Source organism: Saimiri boliviensis, chromosome X, assembly GCF_048565385.1.
Source record: "Saimiri boliviensis isolate mSaiBol1 chromosome X, mSaiBol1.pri, whole genome shotgun sequence".
NCBI lineage: Eukaryota > Metazoa > Chordata > Mammalia > Primates > Cebidae > Saimiri > Saimiri boliviensis.
The window spans coordinates 32,495,232-32,505,460 of NC_133470.1; the positions used below are offsets into that span (position 1 = coordinate 32,495,232).

At 35.8% G+C, this 10,229-nt stretch overlaps 1 pseudogene; it reads left to right on the plus strand.

Annotated features, from left to right (window-relative positions):
- The first annotated feature begins 750 nt into the window (after window positions 1-750).
- On the plus strand, window positions 751-849 carry LOC120366677 (U6 spliceosomal RNA; annotated as a pseudogene).
- The last annotated feature ends 9,380 nt before the right edge of the window (window positions 850-10,229 follow it).

Here is a 10,229-nt window from a genome sequence, read left to right on the forward strand (position 1 = left end):
GATTTGATATATACTTCTCTGATGATTAGTATTGTGGAAACTTTCTTTAATGTGTTTTTTGGCTGTTCGTATGTACATGAATATACTGTTTCATGATGAATTCTGGGCTTTTAGTATAATCATGAACCAAATAGTGTACATTGTAACCAAGGTACCAAAATACTCCAAAGAAAGGAAACCAGTATATTGAAGAGATATCTGCTGTCCTATGTTTGTTGAAGCGCTGTTTACAATAGCTGAGATTTTGAAGCAACCTAAGTGCCCATCAAAAGATAAATGGTACACAATGGAGCACTATTCAGCCATAAAAACAGTGAGATCCAGTCATCTGCAACCACGTGGATGGAACTAGAGATCATTATGCTAAGTGAGATAATCCAGGCACAGAAAGATAAACACTACATGTTCTTACTTACTGTGGGATCTAAAAATCAAAACAGTTGAACTTATGGACACAGAAAACAGAAGAATAGTTACCAGAGGCTGCAAAGAGTAGTGAGGGGTAAGGATGGTTAATGGGTACAAAAAGTAGTCAGAAAGAATGAATAAGGCTGACGTTTGATAGCATAACAGGGTGACTACAGTCATTAATATCTTAATTTTACCCTTTAAAATAACTTAAAGAGTGTATTTGATTGTATGTAAGTCAATGGATTTAAAAGGTTGATGGGGTGGATATCCCCATCCTCTTTAATGTGCTTATTTCACATTACATGCCAGTCCCAAAATATCTCATGTCCTCATAAACATATACATCTACTGTATACCCACAAAAGTGTTTTAAAAAAGAGATCAGCATGGCCCCTGAACAAGGATGACAGGCAAATTCATCAAGTGTTTCACATTTTCAGCTACTCTTGCCACAGTGGAAAAAAGTTGATAACTATGTGGTAATATGAATATGTTACCTTGTTTTATAATAGTACCAATTTTTCTCTGTGTATCACAAAATATCCTGTTGTATATGTTAAATATACATAGCAAGATTTATTTAAATAAAACATATAAATACTGGGGAAAAAGTATTATTCATATTTTTAAAAAGCTATGACATGGGCCGGGCACGGTGGCTCAAGCCTGTAATCCCAGCACTTTAGGAGGCGGAGGCAGGTGGATCACGAGGTCAAGAGATCGAGACCATCCTGGTCAACAAGGTGAAACCCCGTCTCTACTAAAAATACAAAAAATTAGCTGGGCATGGTGGCGCGTGCCTGTAATCCCAGCTACTCAGGAGGCTGAGGCAGGAGAATTGCCTGAACCCGGGAGGCGGAGGTTGCGGTGAGCCGAGATCGCGCCATTGCACTCCAGCCTGGGTAACAAGAGCGAAACTCCGCCTCAAAAAAAAAAAAAAAGCTGTGACATGGACTTAAGGAGTCATAAAATGTCAAAGAAGGCATTAAGAGGTTTCTGAAACTTAACAACTTAATTATTTGCATAGAATTGGAATAAAGAACCCTCTTGGGAAACATACTTTATAATGCTCCTCTTCAGTCTTTATTTTTTACTAGTTATTAGGGTATATTTGTTGTTACAGTGACTGAATTAGGTGGAATTTTTAGGTTTTGAAGGTACATTTAGAAGAAAAGAGTATTGACTTCTAACTTTGGGGTTAAGTTTCCTGAGTTTAATTTGATTCTTAGTTATTTACCAGCTATGTGACACTGGCCGAACTTCTTAATCTCTCTGTGCCTTAGTTTTCTCATCTTTAAAATGAGTATAATAGCAGTGTACACCTCAAAAGATTATTATAAATTATATGAAGCCAGGATTAAGACAGCAGATAGGAGACAGGACTAGCTTGCAACTCCCACTTGGACTAACAGAGCAGTATGTGGAGACTCACATCATGAAATTTTGCTCAAAGAACTACTGCAGGAACATACCGGGCAAGCTGAAAAAATACACAAACTCTCTGAAGCAACTGGATCACCACTGTAGGCTCCCTGAAACGCTGGAAAATGGTTAGTCGGCTTGCTTTATCAATGGAGAGGCTCGTGGTCTGGGGAAAGTCCTCAGCCCTGGTTGTCAATGGTTGCCTGGAAATAGAGTTGGTGCTGTTGAGGGGAGAAGCGTGGGAGTGAGACTGGCCTCTAGGACTGCAGGTGGCATGAGAGTGAGGTAAGGCCTGTGACTGCCAGCTTTCCCCCACTTCCCTGGTGACCTGTATGACTCAGCAGAGGTAGCCATAATCCCCCGGGAAATATGACTCTATTGGCCTGGGAACCACACCCTCAAGCCTCAAAGCAGCCACAGCAAGCCCCACCCAAGGAGAAGCTGAGCTCAGACAAGCCTATCTCTGCTCCCACCTGATGGTCTTTCTCTACCTGGCCTAGTAGTCAAACACAAAGGTCATAATCTCTTAAGTATTCTATGATCCTGCTTACCACTTGAGAATCCTGAATACTTAACCAGGTATCCTTAGGACAAGTTTGCAGCCTCCCTATAGAAACAGAGCTGATGCACTCTTGAAAGCACCACCTTCTAGCTGGAGGCCAACTAACAAAAAATCAGCATAAACACACAAACTCTCTCTCTCTCACACACACACACACACACACACGCACAAAAGCACAACCAAGGACCCTCACAGAGTCAACTTCAACCCCTGCTATCTTCACAGGAGCAGGTGCTGGAATCCACGGCTGCAAGACCTCAAGATAGATCACAACACAGGACTCTCTGCAGATACTCCTCAGTACCAGTCTGGAGCTCAGTTGCTTCACTTGGTTGCTAGACCCAGAAGAGCAAAAGCAATCACTACAGTTCAGCTTTCAGAAAGCCCCATTCTAGAGAAAGGGGGAGAACACAACATCAAGGGACAACCCTGTAAGACAAAAGAATCTGAACAGCAGCCCTTGAATTCCAAATCATTCTTCTAACATAGTCTACCCAAATGAAAAAGAACCGGAAAAACCATTCTGGTAATATGACAAGACAAGGTTAACATCTCCAAAAGATCATACCAGCTCATCAGCAATGCATCCGAACGAGGATGAAAGCTCTGAATTGCCAGAAAAATAATTCAGAAGGTCGATTACTAAGCTAATCAAGAATGCATCTGAGAAAGGTGAAATCCAACTTAAAGAAATAAAAAACATGATACAGGATATCAAAGAAAAATTCTTCAGTGAAATAGAGTACAAATAAGAAGTGATCACCACTTCTAGAATTCAAGGACACCCTTAGAGAAATGCAAAAAGCACTAGAAAGTCTCAGCAAAATAATCAAACAAGCAGAAGAAATAACTTCAGAGCTTTAAGACAAGGCTTTTGAATTAACCTAATCTGTTCAAGACAAAGAAAAAGGAATTTAAAAAAAGAACAAAGCCTCCAAGAAGTCTGGGATTATGTTAAATGTCCAAACACAAGAATAATTGGGGTCCCGGAGAAAGAAATCTAAAAGGTTAGAAAACATATTTCAGGGAATAATTGAGGAAAACTTCCCTGGCCTTGCTAGAGATCTAGACACACAAATATAAGAAGCTCAAAGAACACCTGGGAAATTCATTGCAAAAAGATTATCATGTAGACACATAGTCATCAAGTTATCTAAAGTCAAGATAAAGGAAAGAATTTTAAGAACTATGAGGCAAAAGCATTCTGCTCAGGTCATGGGTGTACCAAAATCAAAGAAATCACTACCAAAGAACTTATTCATGTAACCAAACACCACCTGTTTCCCAAAAGCCTATTGAAATAAGAAATAAAATACAATTTTTGCTTTAAAAAACCAATGCCAATCTTTTCATCTTTGGAGGAAGTTTGAAAATGTATTTATCTTTTATTGAAATGTTTATACTAACGTAATAAATTTGTTATTCTTTTTAAATGAAAAAATATTTTTTTAAAAGTTAAATGAGTTATTTGTAAAACATTTAGAATGCTTGTCATATAATTAGTTCTGCCTAAGTGTATATTAATTAAAAATTAAATATCAGAAAAAAAGGTATAAACATTTTCTTCTCATAATATAACTTAGGATGGACCAGAGTTTAATTTTATGATGCTGGATGGCATTATGAGATCAATAAAGCATCCTAAGATTTAGTGTGCCTAATGTTGTCTTTTATTGTGTATCATAGAACATTAAAGGATGATGGCTGTAGAAAAGACAAGAAGGAGATTGAGGAAATGATTTGGTCTGATTAAAAATGTATACTCTTAGATAATATTTTTAGGGAGAAAATAAGTTTTATTCTTACACTTTCAAGTTATCACAAAGTATAAGTTAATGAAACCAAAATTAATGGGGTTTAGCAAGGATGTTTTAAGCTAGCAAGATCTGACACGTTAAATTGAGGTTATGGATGAAATTAAAATATACAGAACTCATTTGGGAAACAATTCATTCTATTTTATGCTTCCAAAGTCCTCTTAAGCACATCAAAGAAGACTTTGCCATTTATTAGTTGTGTGATTTGGGGAGAATCACTCAGATTACCTAAAGGTTTTTTCTTGTCAGCAAAATAGAGTTGACGAGAATTCCATAGTTTATCTCCAAAATCCTATGTCATCCCACATGCCTCACAGGGCAGTTATAAATATAAGAGTAAACAGTAGAGATATGTAGGTAAAACTGAGTGTATATCTTGATTTGAATGTCCCTGACAGCAGATCATGAGACAATTATTTGGGAAGAGGAGATTTATTGACAGGTTATCTATGGAAACATAAAGAAGAGAGAAGGGAGTATAATAGTGAAAAAGAGGAAAACCAATAAGGAGCTGATTTTTCCTGTGGACAGACAGGCTCAGTATCCCTGTAAACCCTATGATTGACAATGTAGAGTGAACTAAAGAATTGGCTTCTCTCATGGGATAGGTGGCCAGCACTTTTTAACATACACCCCCATCCCCCACCAGTTAAAGTTTTTCTTTGATGACATTGTAACTCCTGATTGGACCTGCAGAAAGAAGGCCTGAGGCAGAAAATCAAAGAGGCCAGTTTGCTTCTGCCTTGGCATTCCAAGAGTGTGCAGGTTACCGTCCAATATTGCCATAGGTGAGACCAGAAGTAAACTGAGAAGGTGCAGCACAGACAATAACAGCATCAGCTATATGTGAGTAGAATTAAGTTTGTAGTATTGCATAGGAAGTAATAATTCACTCTGGTCTATCAATGACTTCATTTGCTGGGTTGTGCTGCAATGAAGTGCTTATTCATTCTGTTCTTTACAGCAAGCCTCACCATCTCTCATCAACTCTCCATGGTCCTTAAATTCTCATTATTTTCTCTAGACAGATTTCTCTACCTATACATGTACAGAATAGAATTTAGCATATCCTTGTCTGTTAGATTTGCTCTGGTCATCATTACTAAAACCGGCTTTTTGCAGTGCGCGCGTGTGTGTGTGTGTGTGTGTGTGTGTACATACATATAACATATGTATAACATATATAGTATAACATATACATGTATAGTATACATATACATTATACATATATATTATATATATCTATTATACACTGGCTGAAATACCCAGCTAACAACTTCATTACTTTAAATAAAGAAGTACCTGTAGATCTTTAGCAAGAAGAAATATTTTCTTGAAAAAGGTTATATACATATAGCCTTTGAAGCAACAAATGTCACATTTTAAAAGTGCCTTTAGGACATATGATTGAGATCACAGTGTTAACTGCATCCAACCACTATTTTTTCTTTGAATAATTATCAAATATTTAATAAAGATTTATTATCAAAAATTTACATATATATATAAATACCTGTTGCTGTACTATGAATGCCCCTGCCAAAACTCATGAGGTAGTGCCTTTAAGAAGTAATTAGTTCATAAGGTCCCCATTCTCATTAATGGATTAATGAAGTTATAGAAGAGATGGGTTAGGTGCTATGAGAGTGGGCTGTTAGAAAGCAAGTACAGCCCCTCATGTTTTCTCTTTCTTTGCATGCACTGGCTTGCCCTCTCACCTTTATCATCGGCTAACACAGCAAGGAGGCTCTCATCAGATCTCAGTGCCATGCTCTTGGACTCCTCAGCCTTCAGAACTCTGAGAAATAAATCTATTTCCTTCATAAACTATCCAGTCTCAAATATTCTGTCATAGCAACAGAAAACGAACCAAGACAACTAGCTTTCCTGTTTTCATGATATTTAGCATATTCAGCTTTAGAAGGATATTTGAATTTCCACCTTTTCTTTCCACTTCAATCCATATTAGACTATGAACTAATAAAAAGATATAAATTAATTTAAAATGCATATAATTACATTTCTGCTACCTTCAGAATATATAAAAAGTCTATTTTAAATTCCAATGAGATATAATCCTCTATTGTTGTTTTCATTTGTTGAAATGAAAATATCTAAGGCACTCTTAATAACTGTGTATATGTTTGTGTGTATGCCTATAGATATGTGTATATCTATATATGTAGAAATACATATATAGCTTGTATATATGTATGTACATACATATACACACATATGCACACACACATATACACACATATATATACCTTACTCTTTGATTTTTTATCCTTTATTTTTTCTTGAAGTAGCACATTTAAAATAAATGAAACCCGAGTTCCTCTTATACATATATTAGTATCCCTATTTTAACTTAAAGATCAATTAATAATTTAAACTGTATTTTATTTAATAATTTTCTAACTGAAATCCGCAGCTAACAACTTCATTACTTTAAGTAAGTATCTGCAGATCTTTAGCAAGAAGAAATATTTTCTTTCCTTTAATATTTTCCTTTAATATTTTCATAGGACAATACTCTTATTTAAAAAGGCAGGCCGGGCGCGGTGGCTCAAGCCTGTAATCCCAGCACTTTGGGAGGCTGAGGCGGGTGGATCACGAGGTCAAGAGATCGAGACCATCCTGGTCAACATGGTGAAACCCCGTCTCTACTAAAACTACAAAAAAATTAGCTGGGCATGGTGGTGCGTGCCTGTAATCCCAGCTACTCAGGAGGCTGAGGCAGGAGAACTGCCTGAACCCAGGAGGCGGAGGTTGCGGTGAGCCGAGATCACGCCATTGCACTCCAGCCTGGGTAACAAGAGTGAAACTCTGTCTCAAAAAAAAAAAAAAAAAAAAGCATGATAATTATTCTAAAGTTATAAAACACAAGTAAATTATGGATATAATTAAAAGTTAGAAAATTATTAAATAAAATTCAGTTTAAATTATTAATGGATCTTTAAGTTAAAATAGGGATACTAATTTATGTATTTATTAAAGATAAGAGATGCCTGGATGATGCTTAAAGTGTATGTATTTTTGGGTTAATGTCAATATTCATATTATACATTTCAAGTTGTTGCAGATATGTGAAACACTTTGTGACCAATATTCTAAATTTTTACCTGGAAATCAAATATCAACTTATTTGAAGCAACAAATGTCACATTTAAAAGTGCCTTTAGGACATATGATTGAGATCACAGTGTTAACTGCATCCAACCACTATTTTTTTCTTTGAATAATTATCAAATATTTAATAAAAAGTTATTATCAAAATATAGCTAAAGGTAAGTCTTTACCTTTTTTATATCAACATAACTTCCAAGAGTTATGTAAAATTTTTAAACATTATAAAGTTTAAATGTATTACTATGAATTCTAACCATTTTAATAATATTAAGCATATAAACATGAGTGAAAAGGTAACTTATAAAACCATTAACATGTTATCATGGATGATGTAGCAGGTAGAATAATATTTCCCTCAAGATGTACAGGACCTAATCTCCAAAACCTGTGAATACATTACCTTAAATGATAAAAGACTTTTCAGATGTAAGGATCTTGAGATGAAGAGGCTATGCCTGATTATTTAGTTAAATCCAATCTAATCACAAAGGTCTTTATGAGAAAGAAGAGTCAGACTTAGAGAAGGAGATGTGATGATTAAAGTAGAGATTGGAATGATGTTGCCAATGCCAAGGACTGCAGATGATCTCTAGCAGCTACGAGAGGCAAATAATTGATTCCCTCTTAGAGTCTCCAGAAAAAAAGATAGCCCTGATGACAAACTGGTCTCAATCCTGTAAGACCCATTTTGACTTCTGACCTCCAAACCTGTAAGATAATACATTTCTGTTGATTTTGAAGTATAAAATTTGTTGCAATTTGTTAGAGCTGAAATGGGAAATACAGGTATGTAAAATTTAAACTTCCCATATTATAATAGCATGCTTTTATATTTCTAAAGATGTCTTGCTTAGCTTAAATCAGACACCTAAATACAAAATGTGTAATTGTTATAATTCAAGTTAGCAATCACATGACTACAAGAAACAGAGACTCACTCAAGATAGTTAAAATAAGTAGGGAATTTATTTACCTTGTTTTAAGAGGAGAACCTTATAGGTCCCAATATTTAGAAGTAGAACTTTACCTGCAGAAACTAGAAAATCTGGCAGATAGTCTCTTACTCTTGCTCTTTTATTCCTTTGCTTTTGTTCTTGCTCTCTCTTCCCAGTCTCCCTCTCTTTCATCCACAGGTGACTTTGTTTTTATTCTGGGGGCCTACTCCAGCCTCCTTTCTGAACAATGCCTTCTCCTTAAAATACTTAAGACTTTCTACCCATAACTTTGGTTTGTATAAAACTTTAACCTGTTATAGTACTCAGTCTAGACTTTATATATTGTTTCAGGTCTGTTATCTTCAATACAGCCTAAATTGTCCTTATTTCAAATTGCCCAAAGCAGTATTATAATCAAGTGTCCACCCATGGTCCAGGCAGCTATAACCAAAGGAATAAAATCATTTGCCCCAAATATGGCCCCCTAGGCCTATCCTACAATTGAAGGTAGATTCTTTCATGAAGAGTTATGAGAGTAGAGACAATGGCAAAAATCTGAGATGTAGATATGTTATACACATATTTACATTGTGACATATACATACAGCATGTACTGTGTTACTGATAGGCAGCTAAATTCATCAATCTTAACATAAAAATGGACCCTAAGCTGGAATAATATTTTTTAAAAATCAATGTTTTAAAGTGTACCAAGACCGTGTTATTACTGACCTTTGAAGAATAAGATGGCAGTACCACAAACATTTTAGTATGGAAGCTAAACATCAAAATAGTGCAGAAACTTTAATTACTTTATCACAGTACAAGCCATTCTAATTAAATGATTTTTTCAAAATGTCTTCTTATAAATAAACTAAAAAATAAAACTATTTTCCAAGACAGAGTTAAAAGAATCATTTGGTAGCTTACAGAAAGCCAAACCTCTGCTTCTGTCTCTAAAACAGGAACATCCCTGCTCTGCAGATACGGAGTAATGATAAAATAACTTAATATTATTCTTCCAGTACACTGGTATAACAATTTTTTCCTTTCTTCCTCAAATCACCTAAAAAACATTTTTTTCCTCCTCTATCTCATGCAGTGGTCCTAACATCAGGGCTACAACTACAAGTGGTAAAAGAAGGGATGATTTCTAAGTAAGAAACTAACCTTTTTTAAAACTTATGTCAGAATTTCTATGGGCCTGATGAGAGTGGACTGTGCCTTTATCCCATCTGTCAAAATTAGGGCTAAGAGTGAATACAACTATATTGTCTGGTGGCAGAAACAGCCTACTAGTTCTGTGCCTATGTAACCTTATCCTAACTGAATGTGACTGGATTGAGAGGAAGGCACTTGCTAGACTAGTATTGCTACCAGCAATCTGGCCCAGTACAGTTGCTAAGCCTGATGTCCCTTCCAAAGATAGAAAAGTGTGAATCAAAATAAATGAAAAACATATGAAAAGAGAACAGCTGAGGGTAAAGAAATGAATAAAATGTGTAACAAATTGAGGGAAATCTAATATTACATTAACAACCTGAGTCGCAGAGCAAGAGATGACATTGTCTCTTAGCTCATTTATTCCAAATGCCCGAATGGATGAAGCTACAGATTTGCCAAAATGACTCTTGCTTTTGGAACCTGACAAAATTGAAAGAAAGTCTACAAACCTAAGGAGTCTCACTCTGGGAGATAGTCATACATCATGATGGACTGAACTAATTATTAATGATTGTGCATATTTATTTATTGATGTAAAGAATCCATGGTAGAAAACCAGAGGCTGGCCTGTGGTGTTATTACACACACACACACACACACACACACACACACACACACACACTATATATATATTATATATACACACACACACACACACACACACACACACACGTGTATATGTATATATATGTGTATGTGTACCACACCATCTTTCACCACTTTCAG